Source organism: Seriola aureovittata, chromosome 5 (assembly GCF_021018895.1).
Source record: "Seriola aureovittata isolate HTS-2021-v1 ecotype China chromosome 5, ASM2101889v1, whole genome shotgun sequence".
NCBI classification, from domain to species: domain Eukaryota; kingdom Metazoa; phylum Chordata; class Actinopteri; order Carangiformes; family Carangidae; genus Seriola; species Seriola aureovittata.
The window spans coordinates 23,922,258-23,948,735 of NC_079368.1; the positions used below are offsets into that span (position 1 = coordinate 23,922,258).

At 38.9% G+C, this 26,478-nt stretch overlaps 1 protein-coding gene across 4 annotated transcripts in view; it reads left to right on the forward strand.

Annotated features, from left to right (window-relative positions):
- Positions 1-26,478, forward strand: part of gpat2 (glycerol-3-phosphate acyltransferase 2, mitochondrial) — a 111,184-nt gene that overhangs the window by 46,598 nt on the left and 38,108 nt on the right. For 3 of the 4 annotated variants that reach the window (XM_056377171.1, XM_056377174.1, XM_056377172.1), the window contains exon 3: positions 15,013-15,086. The exons of the other annotated variant lie outside the window; for it this stretch is intronic. The gene's annotated coding sequence lies outside the window, so the exon portion shown is untranslated. The remainder of the gene's footprint in view (positions 1-15,012; positions 15,087-26,478) is intronic. 4 annotated transcript variants of the gene reach the window in all.

Consider the following 26,478-nt stretch of genomic DNA (forward strand, 5'->3'; position numbering starts at 1 on the left):
GTGCTGCTGTTATCACCTGCTCCAACAATAAACCTCAATTTTGAGAGAAAATAAAAAGCAATCCTCTGCCCCACAAAATAAATTTAACTTTTATTCAGGCTGTTCAGCTCACCCGTGCAGTGGTGGCTGCACTGTAGAGCGAAACACATAAATCAAATGCTGGATTCGTTTGTAGACAAGTACACTTTATATTCTTTTGTACTCAACTCTTGGGTTGCTAAAGTATATGTCTGTGTCCATGCAACCAGTCTTGTTTCCAACAAGAAACAACAAAATTTAAATTCTGTGCTGTAAACAATAGCTCCACATAAAATTAACTTGTAGCCTAGTTGAAAACATTACATCCGTCTCCAGCCAGCGGATTGATTATGCTAACTAAACAGCTAACGGCTATTAATTCTCAAATGTGTCACAGCCCTACAATTAAAACAACTTCCACAGTCTATCAAAGGTAGCACAGAGCACGACTGGAACACTGCCAGCACCAGTCAGCAGATGTCAAGAGAGTGAAACACTGCTATTATCAAAGTAAACACTCATTGCCTGAGAGGCCTGAGAGAGAGAGAGACCTTAAGACCTTGTGCATGATCTATAAAAAGCTAGTCAATATTGCCCGGGGCCCATACTAACTTGGTTCCCTGTGGTATCTTTGTATGTCATCAGTTTATATAAGCTGTGCATCCTGTCAGTCTATATCAGAGTACAGAAAGAATTGAGTAAATGTGAGTTACCACCAGCATCTACTCCACTGGTCATTGAAGCTATAGGGGCATCAGCAGACAGAGATGAGTTAGAGGTGTGGAACTGCATTGTTTGTGTGTTTGCCAGCATGACTGAGAATTGAGCTGAGGGTGAAATCTGAACATTACACTAATGAGTTGGAATTGCATATGTACTGAGGGGGAAATTTAACTCACAACTAGGCCTGGGTAATATGCTGGAGCTGATTTGTGTCTGTATCATAGTTCAGTCTCTTTATACTCTTGGGGTGCCTGATAGAATATTGCTGTAACCATTTTTGCTTCAGTATAAACTGCACCAAAATGGTTTATTAAAAATTAAAATCGATATTAAAATCGATTTATTTACCCTGATAATGCAGCCCACCTTTTTATACCTTGGTTAATCTAGTACAGGTACTCACCTCTGCAGAGTGCAGAGGAAGACTCTTTGTTATGGAAATTAAAATCTTATTCTGCACCTAATGGCAACTAATTAAATCAATTATCTATGGAGTCAAGCAGGTACTGTAGGTGTGAAAGATTTCATAGACCAATGGTTGTGTACTGTAATTGCGGTTATGTGATCTGACAGGCGATACCTGCTTAAAGGCCTCTGTAGTCCTAGCCCTTCATCTTCATTCATCCACCCATTCATCTTTGCTAATCTGAGTCTGGCTTTTGATGGCGTCAGCCTATGCAAGGTTTTCCCAGACCTTATGGAAAGTATATCCCAGTGTATACTGCCCCAGGGTCTCCTCCAGTTTTTAAGTGCCTGTATAGAATAACTTCACAGAAAAGCAATCAATTTGAATGTTTGCACTCAATCAGTTTTGCCCTTTCTAAAGTCATAGGGGATGTTAATCAGAGATGTGCTGGTGTCACATTTTAGAGGCAAAAGCAGTATTATCACCATATTAATTAAACTTCCCTAAAATACTACTATTACAAATGCAGGTAGCTGATTCAAAGACTCTTGACTAGAAATTACTGTCAATACATATACATATACATATTTTCTTTAGATTCTTGGCACTGTACCTCCACTTTGCTCCTAACAAATATCATGGGCAGAGCTGAAGCTGTGCAGATTGCAAAGCCAATGGCAATTTTATAGCACATTTCATTACAAGTAAACTCAGTGTGCTTAAGTTGAAAGACAAAATATGAAAATATAGCATGCACATGAGATATGAGAAATACACAGCAGTAAAAACCCCAAAATATCAACACAACCAAATATAAACCCCTGCTGCACATCTAACAAACTGTACAATAAAAACACACACAGCCACACTGAGCCCCAGACACACACACACACACACACACACACACACACACACAACACACACACACACACACACACACACACACTAATTAACCATAAGCCTGAGAGAATAGGAAAGTTTCGAGGTTGTTTTTGAATGTGGAAATAGTTGTGATGGACCTCAGGTCGGCAGGCAGCTTGTTCCAGAGTGCAGGGCCACAGTAACTAAAAGCACCCTCACAAGACTTGGATTTAATTTGGGTACAGCTAGAAGACCACTGCTTGATGACCTGAGAGGCCAGATCGGGTTATAATCAGTGAGCAAGTCAGAGATGTAATTAGGAGCCAAACCATTAAGTGCTTTATGGACGATTAGAGGGATTTTGAAGGTGGTTTTCTATTGTACTGGCAGCCAATCAAATTATTTCATTAGCTGAGTAATATGTTCAAATTTTCGTGTATGCGTAAGGACTCTGGCTGCTGCATTTGGAATTGGCTGGAGCTGTCCTACTGATTGTTTGGGTAATCCTGCAAATAAGGCGTTACAGTAGTCTAACCTGCTGGAGCTGAAGGCATGTACCACTTTCTGAGAGTCAGTTTGAGATATGAATGCCCTAAGTTTAGATTCTTTTTTCAAAGTGATAAGATGCTGTTCTAGTGATATTTGTAATATGACTTTCAAAATTGAGATCCGTATCCAAAATAATGCCAAGGTTTCTGGCTTGCTCACTGTATTTCAGAGACAGTGAGCAAGTCAGAAGTGTGATACCATTTTTTTGTCTCAGACTTTTGGGACCAACTATGAGTATCTCAGTCTTTCCTGGACACCAGCACTTAATATAAATGATAGTTTTACCATTTTGTTAACAGAACTGAGATTATCAGAAGAAAGTGAAATGTATAACTGTGTGTCATTGGAATATGAATGGTAGGATATATTATGTTTCTAAATGATAGTACCAAGCAGGAACGTGTATAGATTAAAGAGCAGTGACCCAAAGTCTATGACGTCAATTTCCTCCCGATTGGATTTTCTGCAAAATTGTACTTAAAGTAAAAGTGTTTTTTGTTTTTTTTTACTACTCCTTGGACAAACTTCATCCAGTCTTCACTAAAATTAGCAGTGATGGAGTTTCCCTAAATTAGCAGTAGCAGGGTAACTAGTTATTGTTAGCATAGCAAGTGATGGCTAGAGTATCTAGAGCTACATATACAAGGAGCAGACTTGGACTTGCTGTTTTGCCTCTGCCTCTTTTTAACCAGTAGAAAGGTGCTACCTTGAGGGTAGAATGTTTCACCATGGTATATGGTAAAACTAGTTTACCAGCACATCAAATACTAATGTTCAACAGTAGTGGTAATCCTACTTACTATTCAGTAGATCTTTGTGACGAATTGTAACAAGCAGAGCATTTGTTGGGTTCATAGACAGCCATGTGCTTTGTTTACAGAGTATTGGTACAATAATTTGCTTTGTTTGTCAGAAGTCTGGGCTAACAAAAGATGCAATATTGATTGAATATAATTTAGGTCTCTAAGGCAAGCTCCACAGACTTTGGCTAGCCGTATCTCCTATCTCACAATGTTGTGATCTTTGGTCTTGGTGTGATCATGGCTTTCCCTGTGGTTCATGAGCAGAGTGTTTTGCCCTTCTGTCTGATCTGCTGTCTTCTATCTTTCTAATCTCCTGCACTTCCCTGCACCTCACTCCCCTGAAATCAATCATTGTTAGTTGATCATAATCGAGGTCACTACCATTTAGTCCCCCCTCCTCACTGGCCAGATAGTCTATAATATGGGCATCCTGTTACCTCATCTCTCTGCACTGACTGTGGCCGGCTTTCTCCATGCTGCTCCACAGATGTCCACAAATGTATTCATGGAAGAGTTGTGATCAGTGAATGCCAGGGGAGGGTGTAGATAAAAGTCATTGTTCAGAGCTTCAGAGTGCGAACATTTTGGTCACACGTGTCTAAAAATCTGTCAAGTGCGATTTAATATTTTCATTGGTTGCACTGACTGGTGTGCCTGACATTTAGCAGATCTGTCTCTGTGTGGTTATGTGTGTAGCATTATTTGTTTTTCCCCCACCTGCATTCAGCAAAGATCCAGCCCTGCTCTGCTTCTGATTGGCTCTGACCCTGATATTCCTCTTTGCTGAATGCAGGTGAGAGAAAAAAGGCATGTGTTTATGTGTGAAACTGTGCCGTGTGCTCCTTCGAGTGTTATCACAACCTTAAAACATGCTGGTAATTCCAAATGAAGAGAACTATTGATTGTTTTTCCTCAAGAAAAACACTGCAGTGCCCCTTACACCTGTCCTTGGCCCTGAAAGGCCTAGCCCTCACCCGACCACTTCACCACCTGTCTCCCCTGTCCCTGGGAAGATCAGTGGTGGAAGAAGTATTCACATCCAAAACTTTTTACAAAAGTAAAAGTCCAATACAGCAATGTAAAAATTCCCAACATCTTCGGCAGAGAAGAGAGCCGACAACATACAGGAAGTCCAAAATATATGCCTTTTGCGTAGAATGGTTTGTCCAATTTCCAACACTTGATAAAACAGCTAAAAAATGCTTAAAAATTAAATTTGTGGCGCAGTATTGACAATGTTGAAATGCACAGGATTAGGGGTGTGTTCACAAAACATCATGTGACTAAGAGTTAAGGATGGGTACCCAGCCCCGGTATTGAACGGGCCCCAGGGCTACATTATCAAGACCACAGTATCAATAAACTCCGACCTTAATGGTTCTGATATCACTACTGGAGCAGTCGCGTTTTCTTTTTTTTTTTTTTCCTTCACTAGATAAACGTTATCTTGCATATTTATTTCACCAACTCCGTCAAATATCCGTCTATTCATGATTATATTTTTGCTATTTTCACAGAAGATGAGAGATCTGTCTCTCTCTCTCTCTGCCTGCTGTTTGTGTGAGCGGAGGGCAGGGGGGCGGGGCTGTTGTTCCAGTGACACACACACACACACACACACCATACAGTACATACCATACCAACTCAAGCTAGTAGCCTACCTTTAGATTGATAACGATGGCGGAGAGAACCAAACGGTTCAAAGTGTGGCTTTACTTTACTAGAGTCGTTGCAGACTCAGCCCGTTGTCACAAGTCTGACAAATGTTCAAGTTTCTTTGTTCAAGTTTTTTTTTTCTTCCTCAAAAAGTATCGATAAGAGTACCGTTAATGTAAGAGTAGTAGTACTGATAAAATCTTAACAATACCCATGCCTACTAAGAGTAGCTTCTAACTGGTAAGTAATGGCTTTATTGGACCTAACAGAAATATCTTGCTTTTAGTCAGAGTTACTCACAAAGCACTTAAACCAGCTCCCCAATTCACATGAAGCAAAAAATGCTTCATGGCTGTCACTGTGCTGCTGGATTGAGTGCTCACCCTAATATGTGCACCAACAAAAGATGATGAGTCTGTCAACAAGAATAAATATCAACTTCTATTAGCACTTAGGAGGTTGATAAAAGCTACAGCATAATACACTTGTCATTGTTGTCAAGTGTCCAGGCTAAACCAATGAATCCTGTAGCCTGCAGTGTTTGAGGCTGATGTTTCAAAGGCATCAGCTGGATGTCACTTGGCGGGGGGCGGTGTCTGCCCCAGCAGGTGGTGGCTCCTCACGCACATTATCACTCCTCACACATCCAGTCAGTTGATCATTGTGACAAAATTTTAGTTTGTTGTTTGTTTAAATTAGAATCTTATTAGTCCTCAGAAATTATAAATACGGTATTAATTGGTATTGAATTTAATACGCTGATACATTTTTTATGATTCCACCGACTCAGAATCGTCCTATCAGTCACTGAATGTATACTGTAGCAAGTTAGTTCATTCAGGAAGCAGGATGTTGTTCAGAAAGCAACAGGATTAACCTTGCCCTTTCATTCTTATTAAGTATACACTTGAGTGTTAAGCTCTCGCGTACTGAAAGGACCCACAAAACATTAGCCTAGTTTAAGACAAGGTGTATTACAATGACTTGTCAGAGAGATTTACCTGATGGTAGCAATTTGATTTGGATTGATTTTTAGAAAAAGGCAGTGGGCATAGTGCGCCGGTCCGCATATCTGACACTAATAGAATCTCCTCCACTTCAGCAAAATATGATTATAATGCAGTATGCAAAAGTAGCTGCCTGACGCAGCGGAGTACTATTCAGCTGGCAGTGAGTGCTTGGGACAGTCCTCTGAATTCCAATTAATGAATTTGTACACCACTATTGAATAGTTTAAAAGAGTATTGTGATGCATCTACAAATCTTTTTTTTTACCCCCTATAACATTCGTTTATATAGGAATGTGTAGGCTGTTGCTCTTTTCATAGAGAGAGAAAAGATTAAAGCTTTGTACCTATGTGCCTTGCATGCTAATTTGATAATGGCAAATGTCAACGGCTGAAAGATTTTGTTGAAGAGCACTCAAATCCCACTCAAAGGAATGATATTCTTTTATTAAAAAGTTTGGCCTGGTTGAGAAACAACTTGCCAAGATTAAGTTGGTGGATTTAAGGGTTTCAAAAGTTGTCAAAAACAGTTTTAAACTGTCCCAGGACATGCCTTCGATGTCATGTCTGTTATACCCAAGGTGAATCTGTCAAAGGACCTCTCTACTTATCTTTTATACCTCTTAATCTTTTGTCAGCAGTTGTTTCCTTTCTCTGTATCCTCTGATTTTGACTTTAAAGTCCAGTTGCTGCATGGTCTCTGGAGAATGCATGTAGAGAAATGGTGTCTGCATTACAGAAAAAAGCCATTTTAGTATTTTTAAGAGAAGTCAGATCTAGCGATCGAGAAGACAGAAGAAAGTATCAGTATCAACCACATAACAAGAACAGTCATCCACCCTAAACAAAAGTTTCACTTCAAACCATAACTCAGTGATTAGTGAATGATTATATCATGCAATCAGATCTAATAAAGGTCACTTCACTTTCTTGGTTGACAAACTGTGTACTGAAAAGTTAAGTACTGGGTACCTAAATTATCTCCCTCCAAAAAATTGCAAATGCAAATGTTTGGCAAATGCATTTGTGCTGAGTCTTTCAAGTATAATAGGCCGCCACAAATAAGTTATTGGAAGCATTAGAATCCATCATTATTATTCAGCTGCTGTGTAATAGTGAATTTACTTGCTAGAATTGTTCACCCCATGCTTCTGCCCTTTCTCTTCTCTTTTGAAGGGTAATTTCTTAAATTCAGAGTCACCTTGGTAATGAATTGAATAAGAGAGAGAGAATTAAATAGATGGTTTTGTAAGGAAGATGTTGAGTCCTGCCAAACAGAAGACGACTCAGGTCCTTATTTGTACATATCATTGCACACAGGCAACTCGTGTGTGTGTAGTCAGATCCATATAGTACCCAATGGAGTTAATTTACAAAACCAGCTGAGCAGAAAAACAGCCAATTGTTGTTCCTGGTAGAAGCTATAGATTACAAAACCCAAAAGTCAGATTTCTACACACAGAAACATGTTTTTGATTAGACTAACATTTAACCGTTTCTTCACCAGCTTAGTCACAACAACAAGAAGAGTTATCTCCTTGATTGCAAGTTTCCATGGCATAATGTACACGTTTAAGAGTTTGCAAAAATGTATATATTTTTTTCAATCTATACATAGCAATCGATATATAGCCAATAAATGGCAAATGAGCCAAATAATGCTGATGGTAGGGGAAGAATAAGAGCAGCACCCACTTACAACTACCCTACCAGAATGTGTTGTGCTCGATACTTAAGAGGGTAAACCATTTGTGTACCCTGATTATTGCAAGACTTAGTATCTTCAGCTAGAGCAACAGATGATGCTGCCCACATAACTAGGTGCTTGGGGACTAGGAAACATCTGTGTTTGTGTGGGTATTAGTTTTGCTAATACCCACATAATGCCTCAAACAGTTTTATTTGTTTAAGACATGTCCTTTTGGTTCTATGGCCTGCATATTATTTCAGTGTTTCATCCCATGCATTATAGTCCTTACAGGAGTTCCTACAGCACTGAGAATAATTATTACTTCCCACACCAGTAAACAACGTTGTTTGATTGGACACCTAGCGAAGCCAAAGGCTGCTGCTGGAGACTGAATCTGAGTTTATGCAGTGGAGGGTGTGTGCAATTTCCTCTGTGCCACCCAGGGACTCCCTCGTCTTGCATATCTTGTGTGAAACTGTCCTCCTGGGGATACTGTTCATGTTGAGTCCAACTTGGAAAACGTTGACAAGCAAATTTGCATCGTTGACCAATAGCAAACCCACCTAGACAGTGCTGACCTTTGAGGGAATGCAGAGCTGAAGAGCACTTTTATATGACACTGCTCTGCTGCAGTATAAACAGCTCCATAACGAAGGCACGGTTTTCAAACAGTTATGAGTAGATAGTACAAATACGTCTATTGAATAAACTGTGTTTAACTTACTGTCTTGCCTTGTCACTGATTGGTTGAGAGGAACAGTCTGCCTCTGTGAATTAAACATTCACAGTTGTGTGAATGTTTAATTCACACAAAATACCAGCGCCTACAACACAATGTCTGTATTTACAGTTTAAGGTGTTTGTGAAACAAAACTGACGGTGACACATTTAGATATATATACACACACACATATATGCTTTGTATGGAGCAAACAGCTGAGACTTCAAACACAAGTTGTTCCAGTGCAGATGAAAACCACTTTTGACAGTCACAGGTTTATTCTTTAGGGGTTGGCATGTTAACCCTTCGTGCTCTAAGTCTTTGTCTCCTGAGCCACACTTCAGCATCCCCCCTATCATAGCAAAGGGCCCTTACTAATCTCACAGCTGATCAGGACAGGTGGCGCTGAGACAAGAATGTGAAGTAAACATCAACCACATGGCAGTTTGAAGTCAGACAAACACACACAGAAACTACTGGGGGAACTTGTTAATTCAAATCATTTATTGTCGTCTCTTAAAATTCAAAAAGTGGATGAGTACCACGCCTAGTATGCATTTGTTATTATTTGCACCATGTGGTCATGTTCTTGAATGTGTATGCGTTTGTATCAAGGTCACTGGCCTGTGGCCTTTTGGGAAAACTGGGGCTATGATGCTGAAAGCAACAAATTCATAATTAATAAATCTTAGGCAGACAGCAGCACAGACCTTCTCAGCGGACCAAGGGCTGCTGTTTGATGTTATCTCCCCTGCCTCACATTCACTATATACTGTCAGAAGAGACCATCTCCTGGTTCTTGTGGCCTAGAATCACAAGAGCCCGAATTAGGAACACTTTGTTGAAAGCTATGGTTTGTGATATTGTATAGTTTGGTGCTTTCATCATAGTAACCATTGTCACTGCTGTCATTTTTTCCATTTTTTTCTCAGTGTAGTTTGATGGGTGACAGAAAGCCAGTCCATCTCAAAAGCTCTGTTTCTGCCTGGTAAGATACAAACAGGACCAATAGCCGAGCTATAGGGAGTGTGTAGATCATGGTGTGACTCAGCTTCCCTTAAAACCCCTGAACCTTTTCACAATGATTAAAAGTAAGCACTGTAGATGTAAAATTAAGCCTGTTTCTGCAACTTCATGGCCCCTTTCTAAAAAATCATAAATATCCAGAAACTAATTCATAGCCATTGTCCAAGAGAAGATAAACTGTAAGCATGTGTTTTATAGTGGCTGTCAGCGCCATAACATACTGACGAGGGAGAAATCAGAGGGGTCATTGTTCATGTTCTCACTAAAACTGTCTTACTGGCTGTTTCACAAATAAATGTAAAATCAAGTTTATCAATGGGGTGTAACCTAACATTACTTTGATTTTATTGTTGCACTGCGATGCGTTGGGTGAACCCACAAGAATTAATGTGTTGCCAATAATAGAGTCACAGTTCTCTCTCTCTGTTCTCTGGACAAACTACACAATAATGACACTGGTAATAAAAAAGCTCAAGCACCTATCTTTTGGCTGTCCATTACTTTAATTATCTTGTTTCTGATCTGCCGATGAAAACATAGATACTGATTTATCTGCAGTTAGCTCAAATGGGCTGATAAAATCGACCGGCCGATGTGTCCATTGTGCTGCTGCCTGAACCAGAGATTTTCATAAACTGACATCGTGGGCCCGGCCTCGGACAAAATAAAGACAACTGCACACTGCAATAAACTATATACCAAATACTTTATGCCTTGTAAACAGGAATATAGTTGCCATAGGAATTAATGTTGTCATGGATTCAGTTATATTTTGCGCAACACCTTGAGCCCCATTTTATTTGTCAACATTTGGCCGTTGGCACCATTAAAAGTGTAAATTAGAAATTACCAGTCCCTTTTTGCAATGTCCCCTTGTAATACTAAAACCCTTGATTCAGGCGAGTTCTGAAGTTATCAGGACCATTTTTTCTTGTATATTAATGTGAATGTATTTTAGACGGACATCAGAGATAATATGCTAGGAAAGTGTAAGTGTGTATTTGTCTGAGTTACGACTCCAAGGAGAGTGGGAATTTTTACACAAATTGTGGCAATCAGGAGGTATAAGTACCATAATTTTCTCCATGAGTTGCTTTCACCGCTACAGCAATTGTTGACTCTGCTAATAAGCAGGAGAAAGTACAACAACTAGCTTCCTGTAGATTTCAAAACACATACACGCCTGAAAATGTTTGAATTATTATCGCTTTCCACAATTGCAAACAAAGGTGGAGGGAATCAGGGGTAGAAAGAAGAAGGTGAGGGAGTGGGCAACAGATGGGAAGCGTAGACGCTGGTTTCAGCTAAATGAGCTGTTGCTGGAATTATTGGTGAAATCAATCTGTGTGCCAGTGATGCTCGAGCTGTCTACCTGCAGGGCAGGAGTAGGAGTTTTATGATATCGTTCTCCTAGAGTGGGACACACACACAAGCACACACACACACACACACACACACGCACGCACGCACGCACGCACGCACGCACACACACACACACACACACACACAAGGTAAGACCTCTGGCCATTTTCAGGCGTGTATGATTATAGATTGTCAAACCTTGAACTGCATTCCACAATTCTCCTTCAATTTTCTTAATTTTCACCTGGAAAAAAGTTATTGACTGTCAGTGTAACAGTTATTGTTGCCTGTAAGTGATTTGTTGGCTAAAAACTACATTATATTGTGATTGCATAGAGAATTAGAAAAAAGTTATACTCATAGTCACTGAACTTTGGCTAACTTCAGCAAACACCATATACCATACATAATGTATTGTGTTTTTTAAGTAAAAAAATTATGCATTTCCAGGGTAAATTACAGCAAGTATAAAAACCATTTCTGTTAATCTGCTAAACTCTGTACTAGTCAGGTCATCTGAGAGATGAGAGGTGCAGTAGAGAATACAAAGGAGAAATAGACAGGATATTTATTTTCGAGAATTCAGTAAAAAAGTAAAATTTTAATGTTTATGTTATAATGTTAGAATACAGTGTTGCATTCTTTATCTTATCATTTATCGAGTACATTTTTGTTCATTGCATGTCACATGTAGACATTTTTTACTTTAAGATGAGACAGAACATGTGCATTAATGGATTGAAATTGACAATACAACTGTAAAGTGGCTGCGCCTGCTTACACAAGATGTTTCTTTGCTCTTCCATGAAACATTCCCACAGAATGTACAGTATACAGTTATTTGTCTTAAGGCCATAGTTGTTACTGCCAATATTTAAGGGATTAATTTGTCAGTCAGACAGATTAATGATGGGGCTAAGCCTGACCATGACCTGGATCATATTGATTAAGGTCCGATGAGTAGAATGTGCTGAGACAAGAGGATTGGACCACATTTCAATAACAGTAGTTCTATCCAACTGTTTTCTTGCCCGTCAGCTCTTTGTAGGCAGCTGTGGGATCCTGGGAATCTTGCTGATGCTGGAGAGCCACACTGATTCAGGCCAATTTGATTGGTAGTCTCCAAAAGGAAACTTCATGAATTACAAAGTTATGGCCCGATTATCACATAAATTGCCCCTTTAAATAGATTTCACTTCCTCTGCAGTGTGTATGCGTGCATTATTTGTGTGTGTGTGTGTGTGTGTGTGTGAGAGAGAGTAAGAGAGTCAGAAAGAAAGATCCAGCCAAGATAACTCGCTCTCCATTACTTATATCAACAGCGCAGATAATGCTAGTGTGGTTCTTTATTACCGTCATCAGTTTTATTGGTGGTGTTAATACTATGGTTTGTTCCCCAGGCACTCTAATGCAGAAGAAATGAGTGGATCAATCACAGCTAGATTGGCTCCTGGAGGAGAGATAACCTGCATGAGGAAGAAGGAGAGACAGTCAGAGTGAGCAGCAGAAAGAGATAAAAAGCAAAGAAGAAAAAGAAAGATGATATGAAAGAATGAACAAAATAATTGAACAAACAAACGGGCAGAGATGAGTTATTAGTCAAGAGAGAGGAACTGAGTTGAGAGAGAAGAAAGAAAATGGGTTGCCCTGGATTGTGTGTCCTCTGTGGGCATAAAAGTGATTTAAATTTAGTAAAAAAACAACAAATGTGCACAGAAGGCGGAAAGAAGTCTTTTTATGCCTCTGCCCCGGTGACAGCGGTGGCTGGAGGCTTGATGTTTTCGGGTTGTCCGTCTGTATGTCCATCCTTCCCATTCTTGTAAACATGACATATCAGTAACGCCTGGAGGGAATTTCATTACATTTGGCACAAACATTCACTTGGACTCGAGGATGAACTGATCAGAATTTGGTGGTCAAAGGTCAAGGTCACTGTGACCTCACAAAATACATATGCTAATTATGACAAAATTTTACACAAGTATCCAATAGGATAAAATTATGATATGATGACATTTTTCATACAAAAGTTCAACTTCAGTGTGAGATCATAATATTCTGCAAAAACAGTTAATATCTTAAATAAAGTCTTTACTACATATGTGATATGGTGTCTGGATGTTAATCGTAGCACCACTGGGTACCAAGATGAGAGTAATAGAAAGACAGTGAGGGCAGATAACGCAAGTGCTTTACTTTTCTTTGTGCTATAGACCAGAGACTCTCTAAAAGTACATATAATACAATCTACTGTATGTTTCCTGCTTTACCTTATTTGCTTCACTGATGGAAGCCTGGGCAGGGGATACGATGTGCTGGATTGTGTTGTTTTTGAATTTGTTGGCTGCAGCCTTTCATCATTGTATTTCTAGCTACGCAAAGCATTAGCTCAAGCAAACAAGGTCAGCTCTGACTTTGGCTTGGATTCAAGGGCCACCTATGTCACAACGTTGGTTTGCCTTTTGTGTTCGTGCAGGTTTTGACTTGTCCTAAGAAACATGTAATTCATTTTACTCAAACAAGGTCTTAGAAAGTATTAAAAGGTCTTAAATGGTGGCGCCTCTGTGGCTCACCTGGTAGAGCGCGTACCACATGGGCTTAGTCCCAACCACAGTAGACATGGATTCAAATCGGACCTGTGGTCCTTTGCTGCGTGTCATCCACTCTCTCTCTCCCTGACTTTCCTGTCTCTCTCTCACTTCAGTATCTGAATAAAAGGCAAAAATGCCTAAAAATTAACTTTAAAAAATAAAAAATTGTGTAAAAACTTGAATGAACTTCATGAAATTCATCATTTTTATTTTTGGTGGATGTATCATTCATCTTCTGCTGCTTATCAGAGTCCAGGTTGCATTAATTTAATTTTTTATTATTATATTTTTAATAATAATAATTATATTTATGAATTATTTAATAATAATAATTTTATATATTGCTGGGAAGTACTGAAAAATTTGATATAAAATAAATAATTGTAGGGCATATTGTCCCTACTGGCTTTCCTTCATCCTATCATACTTTCAACATACCAGTATGATTGTGAAACAGGCGTTGAGTATCATTTTACAGTAATGTGGTATTAAAAAAGATCTTTAAAAGTCTTACATTGAACTCTGTGAACCCTGCAAAGACACTGAAAAAGGAGAGTTACAAAGACAATCTTATCAGGAAAATAAAGCAACAAATTCCAGACAAAAATCTAAGTATTTGATGTGACATGTTGGGTTTCTGTGAGTAAAAATGTAGGCAGCTAACCCTATCAGGTTAAAACTCAATATAACACACGCACACAAAAACAACAGTCTGTCAGTCAGCTTGTCATTTTAGGAGTAGGAGGCATGCTTTTGGAGTGAGAATATGGGTTTATTATTGCATTATAAGTGCCTTATTTCTGTGGAACTGCCCTCAATACTTTACATAACGTTCGCTTAACTTTCTTGTCGTATAAATTGGTAAAGTATCACTTTTCTCCTCTGACTTGTCATTTGTAAATGGTGATTTCAGTTGTCTCAGCACTCCAGGAGAAATATTCCTGAATAGGCAGTTAAGTTTTATAAGGGTATTTTTAAGGTAGAAAGTAGGGATGCTCCGAGAGACAGCAACCTGTATCAACTGGTATTCATTATTAATGACTTGATCACGGGTCTTAAATTCACTGATAAAAATCAGAATTGCAAAAAATCTTATCGCAAACAAGGAACGCCACCCAGTAAATTTAACTGTTTTCACTGCCCAGTCCATCATGGCTTATCATTTCCGAGACGCCTTGGGTCTCATTTCATGTGTGTCTCTCTAGCTCCACACAAATTCAAGATGGTACTGTCGATGCAGATGCAGTGAGGAAGGCGGTATGTTTAGGCTACTAGTGGCTCGCAAGATTGGGCTCCTGTGTTAACAAGCTACAAGCTACTGTAGCTAACACAGTTAACAGTGAATGTCAGAGTTCTTTTTTAAATGAAAACAATCTTTGGTCAGTGTGTTTTTGCATGTGTCAGTGTTTTCGTTAAAGCGAATGTAGGCCAGCTTGTCACAATGTCATTTTAAGTCACATGTTTGTGATCCAGTCTTGCAACCACAAGCAAGTGACCACAGTGGAACTGAGAGTGAGGCTGCCCAAGTGTTGGAAGCGAAGATGGAATAATGATGTAACGTAAAAATAATTTTTTCTCCTGTTTGACATTTTTCACCAGGTGTGTGAAATCGTGATTCATCAAGCTGTTCCGTGATCACTCAGAGGGCAGGAGACCTGACCAGCATTTTTAAGGTTAGGACCTCGCTGAATGTAACACGGTACTTTTAGTCACTTATGGCTGCAACAATTGTTTTTATTATTGATTAATCTGCTGACTGTTTTCTCAACTGATAAATGGTAAAACGTATTCCTTTTATTTAAACAAATATCCAAAAATATCATGTCCACACATTTGAGAACCAGAACCACTTTTTTACTAAAATTATTAACCGATTATAAAAATAGTTTCTGAAGTTAATTTTCTGTTGATTGAATATTGATTAAACAACTCATTGTTTTCAGCTCTCACTCACTTTCAAAAGAGAAGTCTTTTGTGTCTTTTCTGAGAAATGTTCAGGAAAAAGAATCAGCCAGATATTGCAGATATTGCATCTGCTGACCCTAATGACATGAAAATGGTGATCGGTATCAGCACTAAAAGCCTGATTGGAGCATCCCTTTTAGAAAGATGCCAGATACTGTAAGAACAGCCCCGCCTAGTTGGTGTGATATGAGGAGCAACTCGAGATGATGGAAAAGAGGAGAGGAGCCGATTGTTATTACCAGACAGTAAATGATGGGGAAGATATGGGACAGAAGGATGGCCGAGGAAAAAAAATATAATGAAAGGGAAGACAGGACGTGATGAAAGAAGCAAAGACAGAAGATTATGGAATAAGAGAAGACAGGTGGTGATGGGGAAGGAGAGTGGTTTTACATCACAAAAGCAGATCAGAAAAATGATAGTTTAGCTCTTTTTTTATGGTTGTTAAAAATTCAACAGAAAGGCGAGGAGTGGTGCAGAGACCGGGGAGCCGAAGAGGCTGAGTTTAGGAGGGGCAGAAGAGAGAGGGATGGCAGTAAGACAGAAGAAGCGAAGGCAGTGTTTTGTAGTGTAATTAGAAGAGCTCTTACCCCAGGGCGCCATTGGGGATGTTTCTGTTCTCCACTTGAGCTCCTTATTATTTATCTGCACAGCTGGTTTAGAGAGGGAAGGGAGCAGAGGAAACAAGTGTGCAAGGTGGAGACAGAGGAGTGAAGACCTCAGGGTGTCATGTTTTTGAGGAAAATATGCACAAACCTGTGGAGCTTGCTTGCTAATATGTTCTGCCACTTCTGGTTGTCAGTTGTGAATGATCAGATCTACTGTATGTGCACATGTGTACTGTATGTACCCCTGTTTAGCAACAGTATGAGTCGTCTTAGCTGCATGTACATCCCTTCATGCTTCACTGCAGCCATCTGCAACCATCACATTAGATATTTTTGATTAAGTGCAAAGGACCAGGTGAGCAGCTTTGTGTTTCTGCCCCCTCTTTCATTTTAGCCGACCAAGTTGGGATGGTTATATTCATATCTGCATTATGCAACGGCTTAAGCACCAGTTGCAGAAGGAGTCTTACATAATTATTTCTGTATTCTTTACAGCAAGTGTCTGTGGTGCTGGGCTAAAACTGTTACTCACTGAAATAAAAATGATTATAATTATGATAATGTAATAATCTAATTAAGATATCAATGTTGTTATTGCTTGTGTTTGATACAGAAATTACAGGTTATAGTGTACTAATGGTTTCCTGTGTGCTTACCCATGCATGGAATTGCCTGTCCAAGCCGTTTAAGTAATGTAGACTTTAAGCAATAGAGTTATTTCAGCAGTATCACTTCAGAACCTGTAAAGGGCTCTTGTGATATTCTGTGCAGGTCTTTATATAGTTGGTTTTAAGCTTTTTGTTACTTTCATGCTGTCTAAAATCAAATGTATGTGACAAAAAGTTATGGCCAGTGAGTTGGAGCATTGTCTGATGTTCAAGTGTTGCAAGTGACAAGTGACTTGACTTTGAATTTGTCGACTATAAGACAAAATATTCAAAATAGTTTTCAGAGCCCAGTCCATCATGAGCCAGAGCCACACTGCACATTTTCAGTTAGAGTGAACAAAAGATGATCTTTATTCGTAGCGAGCTAGAACGACCAGCAGAACGGTGTGATGAAGTAAGTGTCAAGTTGTTCAGATGAGGAGTGTACTGAACAGGGAAACTGAAGCCACTGAATTACATCTCTTTCTTTTTCTTCTTTCGTCTTTTCCTCTTTCTGGTGCAACTGGTGATAAAGTAAACAGCAACTGACTAGCATTTACTTCAGTAATGAATTAAAGCTAATGATTGTTGGTCACAATGCCATTACAAGTCTGTTTATTCAGAATACAACTTTTATTAACTTATCTAGTGAAAACACACAAAGGATGTACTGTACTAAATGAGGCCATGACTCGGGTTCCCAATGTCTAAAGGAGGTCAGAATACACTAAATGTACCCAAAAAAGTTATTACAAACAGCCCATCCAAAACAGGAGTAAAACCCAAACTCCAAAAATAGCATAAAACACATCAGTACTGTTAATCTACAGTATTAGAGTAAATTGTAGCAAGCTCAGCGCCACAGTATGGCATATGTACACAGTATTATTTTAGGCCTGGACACAGGGTGTACAGTCTCTGTGACTTCAGATAAAAAATTGTGCCCTTGCTGAAAGGGAGTATTGTGGGCTGGGTTTTGTCCTGGATCCACATGATTCTACATCAGTACCTGACGGGGGAACACAACACAGAAAAGATACATCAAAGGTCGAAGGAAAAAGATCTTTCAAGTAAACAGTGATGTTGTTGTACCTGCTTCTGCTTTTTCTACTCTAGACAAAATGTTGGTGTACTGCTTACACCCACCATTATACGCCTCCACTCCACCGAAAAGACCAAGTATAAAGGGCAGCTGACAGCTACACCACACAGTAGATGTGGACAGCAGAGACAATTTATTCTTTGGAATACGTATTTACCGTAGGTCTCTTTAAGTTTTATAAATAATTATAAGCCTAGTAGGTATCCCAAATCCAGCTTGTACACTATTGCAATAGCCTTCTATAAATCCTTGGAATTATCCAAACCCCAGACTTGACTTCTAAGCTTCCTAGTTAGTGTTTATAATGATCCCCAAATTGCCCTTAATTATTCAAATAATTTATTTTCCAGGAAGCAAAACTCCACAACCCATTCTTGTCATTTGTGCTAATAGAAAAGTATCTTCTTGCACATAATTTGGTATTTGACCTGAGGATCTAATTAAACGCGGCTGCAGGTGAGGTTAAGATATGTTGAATTTCCACTAAAACCAACAGAGGTAATGAGGCTCACTGTAATTTCCCTGAGACTTACATGGACTGAGATCTAAGCAGTTGTCCTCTGCTGCAGACTTCTCATGGGTCAGATGGATAGCTACATGAAAATACACAAACCCCATCAAAAACACTCTGAATCAACTCAAGACCAAGCTTTGTTCACTTTAATGAAGCAAGTTGTTCAGTTGTTCAGGAAAAGCCTGTTTTAAAATATGAAAAGACATTATATGCAAGGCCACTGCCTCCGCCTTGGGAGCCCAATAATGCACTACACTACAGTTTACTGCAGTGAATTACTTGATGCTGTTTTCACATTAAGCATTGAAACAAAAAAAGCCCCAGTAGGAAAAATATTGATTGCTTGTGTTTTTACAAAGCCATCCTGAACGATTTGCTTTTACGTTACATCAGCTGTGGATACACCTGACATGATCACAAATATGGCTAGTGCTTGGAAGCCCATCAGGTTAGATTGGAGTGAGAAAAATCAGCTTTTAGGATCCACCCCCTGGGAAAACTATGGGCTGTGCTGAAACTGAGCAACCTAATCCCCTGAAGGGTGTAAGGCTTTAAAAGCTACGTCTACCCACAGGAGGTAGACAATATAATGTTAATTACAAGTAGAAGCACTGACACAGTGGTTGGTCATATTAGGCTGGATGCCGTACAGCAGCCTTCATCAGAGATTAAAGAGGTGTTGCACCAAGCACGTTGATATGTGTTTTAAAAGCAACATGAGATAACCACTGTAACAAAGCACAGACTAGGCCAAATCACCTCTGCACAGATACATTTGTCAAACAATCTCAGAAAAAACACAAGCAGTATATGTGGGGTTGACAAATTCTGCCGTTTTAATTTGCAACCAAAAGTGACACAGCTTTGCATCAATGTTGACAGTGGTAAAATATTCATTTCTAATCTCTAATCTCTTGCACTCAGTCATAAGAATATTAAGTTAATATTTAAACTTGTATCTTGTTGTGTGTCATAGCTGTCTACACTGAAACATTTTGACCTGTATGTGTTGTTAATGATTATACACAGCTGAGTCTTTAAATTTGTTTTCCAATTTGATTCCCTCGTATGAATGAAGGTTAACACAACAAATGGGATAGGGCATAGTGCTGAGGTTCATCATTGCTTTAGTTAAACACTGATCAGTGTTGTGTGGTGGATAAATAGGAAGGCAAACAGAGGAAAACCAATTCATAGTCCTCCCCAGTTTTCATGGAAGCAATAGCGTGCGCAATGACAGAATGCATTCAGATGAGGCCACTTGTTGGTTGAGTTTTATTCTTGTTTAAAAAAATAAAAAAAATCTATTTGTCACTGAAACTGAGGTATGCTTGAAAATGCAAGCAGCCATAGTACTGTAAAGGACTTTGAATAAAAGTGCCATCTTCATTTTTTTTTTCATAAAATCACATGAATGTGACCAAAGATTGAACATCTTTCAACCTGTATTTGACTATTATTAAAAACCCTGAAGGAAAAATTATACTTTCAGCATCTGAGAGGTCCTGCAAGGATCCCTCTGACATACATTTTTTCCCACCCGGGACGTCAGTCTGCCGTTGTAGATCAGACCACTGTACGCTAGACCTTGTATAAATCTATGTGATAAATTTGTTGCAGTGTTTTTTCACATGGGAGATTCAACACTGGATTTTTTTACCCTATGGAAAGTAATGCAACAACTTTGACTCAACTATCATTTATCATTGACTTTAAGTCACCACAGCTGGAGTATTCCTTTAGTTTTTTTTATAAAAAACATACACATGATTTCATTCGCTTTTCTCTAAAATGCATCAGACTGGACACTGGTGCCCCTCTTAATTTGGTATTTTCATTGATGCTGTATTATTGCCACTATAAATTAAACAGCACATGGCTTCAGTAACGGGAACGAGTTGAGGCCAGGTGGAAGAAGCATTAGCTGCTAATGCTACTGTTACTTGCTTTGTGTTGACTGTTCCTTTCAGTGACTTCAATGTCAATGCTCATGTTGCTCTCTGCTTTTTTTGAAGACTGCAAATGCAATGTAAAGATTTTAGGGCAGTTTTACATGGTGATCTCATCAGTTCTTTCACTGTAGGAATGGTGTGCATGGCTCAAAGGAGAGGGGTGAATCTTTGATTCTTCTGTTTTCCGATAATGTATTGACTGATATACATTCCCACGCCTTTTCCATAACATAGCAAAGTCATGTTGTGATTAATTAATGTGTAGAATGGGATCAGTCAATTACGAGCTCAGCTGAACCGGACTGATCATGAAGCATCTCATTTCACTATCAATGTAGTTACCAGATGACAGTTTCAACAGTTCACTCACGCCTTTGCTGTGTGATGTAGCTTGTTTTCCCTGCAGCTTCATTAGCCTTAAATTGCACGTCCTAAAAATGTAAAAATGACATTGAGATGAGTGAGGGCCCCTCTAGTAGCCTGAAGTCAAGTTGGCTGTATTAACCTATTTGCAACAACAGCAAATACAGCTTGTTTTTGTCGCTGCTTTAGTCTGACATGGTTTCAAGTAAGCTTTTATCTTAGTTTGTTTTTCTTATATTTAAAACTAACTTATGATCTCACAATGAATATAGTTTTTTTCCGTATTTCTTGAATGTATGACAGGAAGCCAGTTCTTTTTAAAGCTTCTATGCACTCCTAGGACCATTCAAATTTTCAGCCAGCTTCATGAAGCTTCCTTAAAGGCTGTTTGAAATTAATTGAAATTAGTTTTTAATCGGTGTTGACAAAAAAGAAAACGAAACATTATTTTCCTTCCGTTTCACGTCCTCTCACTTCGTGTGTCTGTTCCCTTGCCCTCTGGAATGGGAATATTTTTGTTGGGTGTGTGCTGTCTTGTTTTCATAAGACTCAAATAGATTGTACATTGTTTTGAGAATTAGCCTTAGAGGAGGTTTTGGTATTTTTCACTTTGCAGAGAAGTGATAGAGCTTGGCAAAAAGGTGAACAGTGACACCACTGTGTTCCTTTAACCATACACCCACAGCGAGAGAGAGAAAGAGAGGGAGGGGGAAATTCACATAGAATATTCACCCTTGTCAGCCCACAGGCTCCTCATTGAGCCCACCTAATGACCCTCACATGTCTCCCTCTCTCACTCTGACATATAACCACAGAGCCCTCAGCCTTGATTGTATTACATTTATCTGCTGTTAAAGTTGTGATCATGAGACCTCAATAAATTGCCTTCTTTCTCTTTTTCTCAGAAGGCTTCTAAACCATGTGGTAAAATTGCATACACATTCACATTACCCTTTTAGTGGCTATGCAAACACACTAAAAGAACAAAGTGTAATGTAAACAGATGTCCCTGGTATCAGTAGTATTGTGTATTAGCAGTATATTGCATACAAAGAGGCCTTTGCTCTGAGAAGATTTCTTTACGTAACTGTTACACAAGGATTACTCTAGAATTAGTTAACTTAAATATGTGATAGAGAAGACAAGAGACATGTGCATCATATTGGGCTTGAGATATGAGGTAGGTGGGGGAGCAACGGTACTAAAAAAGCAATTTGATTCAAGAACAATAATTGAAAAATATTATTTTTTTTACAAAAACATGGTCCACTCAGTAAATGCTCTCGAGGTTTTAATCAAATCCCAGGAAACCCCTCAGCAGATCAATTTGCCCAGTTGTCATGAAAATGTTCAAATTTCCATTTCTTCAGGGCATGCTGAAGAAATTGAGATTGAAAGTTCATTCTGCCTTAAAAACAGCAGTTCACAAAAAACAATCTCTCCACTCTAACTCCTCTGAAGCTTCCCACTATCACTGTATCACACTATTTTCCTCAGGAGCAGGAGATACCAGGTTTCATGTAAATGTAGTTGTTTGTATGTTTATATAAGTATTAATCAGCTTTTGCCCCCAATCAAATTTACTTTATGCTCAAGATAGATTATTATATTTTTATTTGTAATACATTTGCACATTTAAAGGGCCACTCCATTATTGTTACACATGAAGCTTACTCATGAGAAATACTATTACAGGCGTCTGGAGCCCTCTATACTAAAGCCTAATGATGTCGTTTATGTTGCATTAGAGGAAGTGTAACTTCCACGGTTTTGAAGTCTTCACCGTGGCTGTATTATAAGAACTGGATACTTAGCTCCCAGGTTTTCTTCTATGTTTTCTGTCTTTTTCTTTCTACTTGTGCATTAATGTTTCTCGTCACTGGCTCCACCCACTTGTTTCTGCTCGACCTGTGGCTTTCATTTGGAAGGACGTCATGCAAATAAAGATGTATTTTCAAGTCTTTGGGAGATTTTTTACACACACACGTGTACAAAGAGTACTACTTGAGCCTGTTTGCAGTTGCAGGTGTCCTGTCATCAGTATTACAGTTCTTCTCTTTTGTAATGGTGGCAAACAGGGAAAATGCTTTTTGGGCCACTGGGGATTTTTTTTTTGTTGTTGTTGCAGTTCTCCAAGTGGCCACTGGGACATATTAGCAGCAGAAGAAGCTGAGTGGTGGTGCCAAATCTTGCTCTCTTAATGCATCAATGGGGCTTAGTCATACTGGGTGCTAAATGTGAGGTTGTCTTGGCATCTGCTGCTTCGATTTTGGACACTGGACAGATTGAACCCTTGCCCCTTTGAACATTCGTCCATTTACTGTAATGCAAAAACTCTGAGAAGCGCAAATGAAAAATAAACTGGCTTTCAAACCAAAAATGAGAAACACAGACGATACAAGCAACATTTCATTGCATTTCACTTATATTTTTGAAAGATAGTAATTTTGGGTTCTGTATTGCTTGTTCTGCTTTGATCTCAGCATTCAATACGTCATAATTTCGCTCACAACTTGAACTATGTTACCTTGCTCTTTTATGAGTAGTTTGCCAAGATAAATCCAGTTTGTACATGATGTCTGATCTTTATGCAGGTCTGTGTTTTTTGTCTGTATGAAGAGACTGACTGTCTGCTCCTGGTGTAATTTAAAGTTGCTGTCAACTATTTTTGTACACCATCTCTATAACTCCTGTGGCCATGAATACAAATATAGATAATTGTTCACCACTCTTCTCCCATTATTCATCTGTAGGTCAGACATCTTTGAAGAACACATACACTCACACGCACGCACACACACACACACCACACACACACACACACACACACACACACACACACACACACACACGGCCCTGATCCCCAGTTGAACTCAGATTCTTAGTGTCTTTCAGTTGTACATCATAGTGGAATCTTTCTGCCACATCTATCACACTGTACTTGAACACTAGTGTGTGTGTGTGTGTGTGTGTGTGTGTGTGTGTGTGTGTGTGTGTGTGTGTGTGTTTTAGTATAAATGTAAATGTCAGCATGTGTGAGGTCAATGACTTCATACATACAGAGATTACATAGGCGCAGCAGTGGTGTGCGGCAGTTGAATGCACGCTTATCATCATGGTGAAGCATTTCATCAGCCATATGTTTGACTAATGAGTCTGTTATTGAACTATAGACATCATGAATAGACTAAGTGTCCACCTGAACTGAGCCAAGAGCCTCACAGACTCCCTTCCTGACTATTCTAGACCTGAACTGATTAGTCTGTTAAATTATCACTTGATTGAGAAAAAACTTGTGTGTGATAATTCACTGGTTTCAGCTTTTGATTGTAAAGTGATGATCTTTGGGTTTTAGAAATAAAATTAGACATTTTAAGAAGTTACGCTGGTCTCTGCAAACTTGTGATAGTCATGTATGCTATCAGACTTCCTGTAGAGTAAACAACTAATAAACCACTGGAGTAAATAATCAGTAGATTAATGTACATAAAAATTAATGTTATTTGCAGTCGTGTAATTTTCATTAGACATCTAAGTAGAGTAATACTTACAAGCATACAGCAAAATTTACTATGCTAGAGATGAGTAATTGATTAATCAGCAGAAGATTTGACAATCAATTAATCATTGTATTAATTTCTTAGGCAAAAATGCCAAAACTCACTGTTTCCACATATGTCAAACCTTATTAATTTACCCCTTATTTATTAGCTGGCAGGGTATTTGAGCTGCTAATTTAAAGGAATGCCTCGTTAACAGTTTTGTAGAAAATATGAAATGAAATCAACATCAGAGTCTTGCTAGTCGCTTCTTCTTGATTTTATCCTTTTGGTCACAGGAAACAAGCAATTTTAAGATATTACCTTGGGTTTTAGAGAACTGTGATCGACATTTTTCAAAATTTTCACAATTTTATTGACCATGTGGTTAATTGGCAGATTAATTGGTAATGAGATTAAGATTAAATAAATGTTTCTTTAATGTAAATTTAATATGATGATAAGTGAATGTTATAGGGCAGTTGGTAGTGATCAAACAAGTTCGCATTGTTCATTATCAGCGCTGTCTTTGGAAATGTCTGATGTTTGACTCTGCACCAACATGCATGCAGACACATTAACATATGTTTACACAATTTATTCTTAAGTATTGCATAAAAGCTGCCAGGCCTTCCTAAACAGTTTTGGTTCATGAATCAATTACCAAATAGGCCAGTTGCATAAGACACCGGGTTACATCATTGTGTTTGTAGAACACATTTTGAGGGATCTTTCCAAATATAGCTTCTCAGCTTTGTGTTCACATATTTACACATATTTGAATGCATCTGTTTTTCATGTGCGAAGGTGTTTTTCAGCTTGAATATTTTCTTGTGCTTAGGAGAAGCATAGCTGCAGGTATCTCACCTCTCGCCCTTAGCTCAATCTGTTCCAACTTGGTGGGTCGGCTCAGGTGTCTTGCATCCCTCAGTAGTTAATAAAACATCATGGCTGTCAGGGAGAGATGAAAACCTGTTTAAAGGGAGGGAGTAATATGGATGTGTGAAGGGGAAGAGATGATGGGTACCTGACATGTGATTAGCACTCTCCTTTTTTTGTGAATCCAGTGCGTGGTGGAAACCTTTTTATCTGACAGTATCAGATGGAAGCTGCTCAGTGATCAGTGTAATTATCATCAGATCCTGTTAGTCAAAAACACGACTATCAGTGTAATTATCATCAGATCCTGTTAGTTGAAAACAATCTGATCTCTCTTTCTCCAAGCCTGCCCCTTCCCTCCCCCAATTTTTTCCTTCAGTCATATCTTGCACAGATTTTGTGCATGCTTTAATTTTGATTTCATGAAAGAACATCAAAAGTCATGGCGGTTCACCCTTTTATCTCCCTCTCATTTCCTCTGTTTCCCACACAAACATATTTAATCTTTTTATCTTTCTGTCTTGGTCCTGACTTTTGTGACTGAGATGAGTGGGGTCACGTAAAGGTCAGAAAAAGATCGTTTCCAACCAAATCCGAAATATTTCAACCATCTACCATGTCTGTCAACTTATATGATCAGCCCAGATAAGTAAGAACAGCACAACCGTTACTAATAACATTAACAATGGGGCTGGCTTACATAAGTTTAAGCTGTCACAATGTGACAGTGGGCCAGCATGCACAATACCAAGACTCTGAAACTGAGGCTGCTTTTCCTACAGATTCCCAAGTGACATGATGACATGTCTATCTTTAAATGTGGAATAGTCTGCTCACCCACATAAGTGTCTTCAGTTTATTCTGGCTAATTAGACCTCAGGTTGATGTTGGGTGTAACTATGCTGGACCTACATGTCACCAAACTCAAATAATAATAATAAATAGTGGTTGTCTTTTAAAATCTGAAAAGCACAGTGCCAGTTTTGAGGTTCCTGGGCATATTTTCCACTTAATTTCTATTTGGCACACACTGCCAAACCATCCTGAGAAGAAGACTAATCAGGCATATTAAGTGAAAACACCTGTGGGAAGAGACATAAATAGAAGCCTTAAGTGACACGTTGTGTAACAAAAGTAATTACTGTATGAAGCTGGTGTCCAGAGGACAGCTGAGATAAACAAATACCTGCTGTGTCACGGTGGAAAAGGTATGATTTTTTTTACATATTAACTCATGTTGGAATGCAGAGATTTCCCACTTTTACTGCACTGTTCTTTGACGTAATGAATTTATAACTGGAAAATGCAGTAAATTAATTATTACCAGTGTGATAGTGGAAATGTAATGCAAAAACAAATACTGTCATGCAAGCAAAGTGGTCTTTGCACACATTTAAACAGACAGGCGCGTGGGAGATTAAGTGAAGGTAACAAAAATATGCTCCGGCACACTGCTATCTTTGAAATTCTCCTGAATAGCTTCATTTTGGGACAGT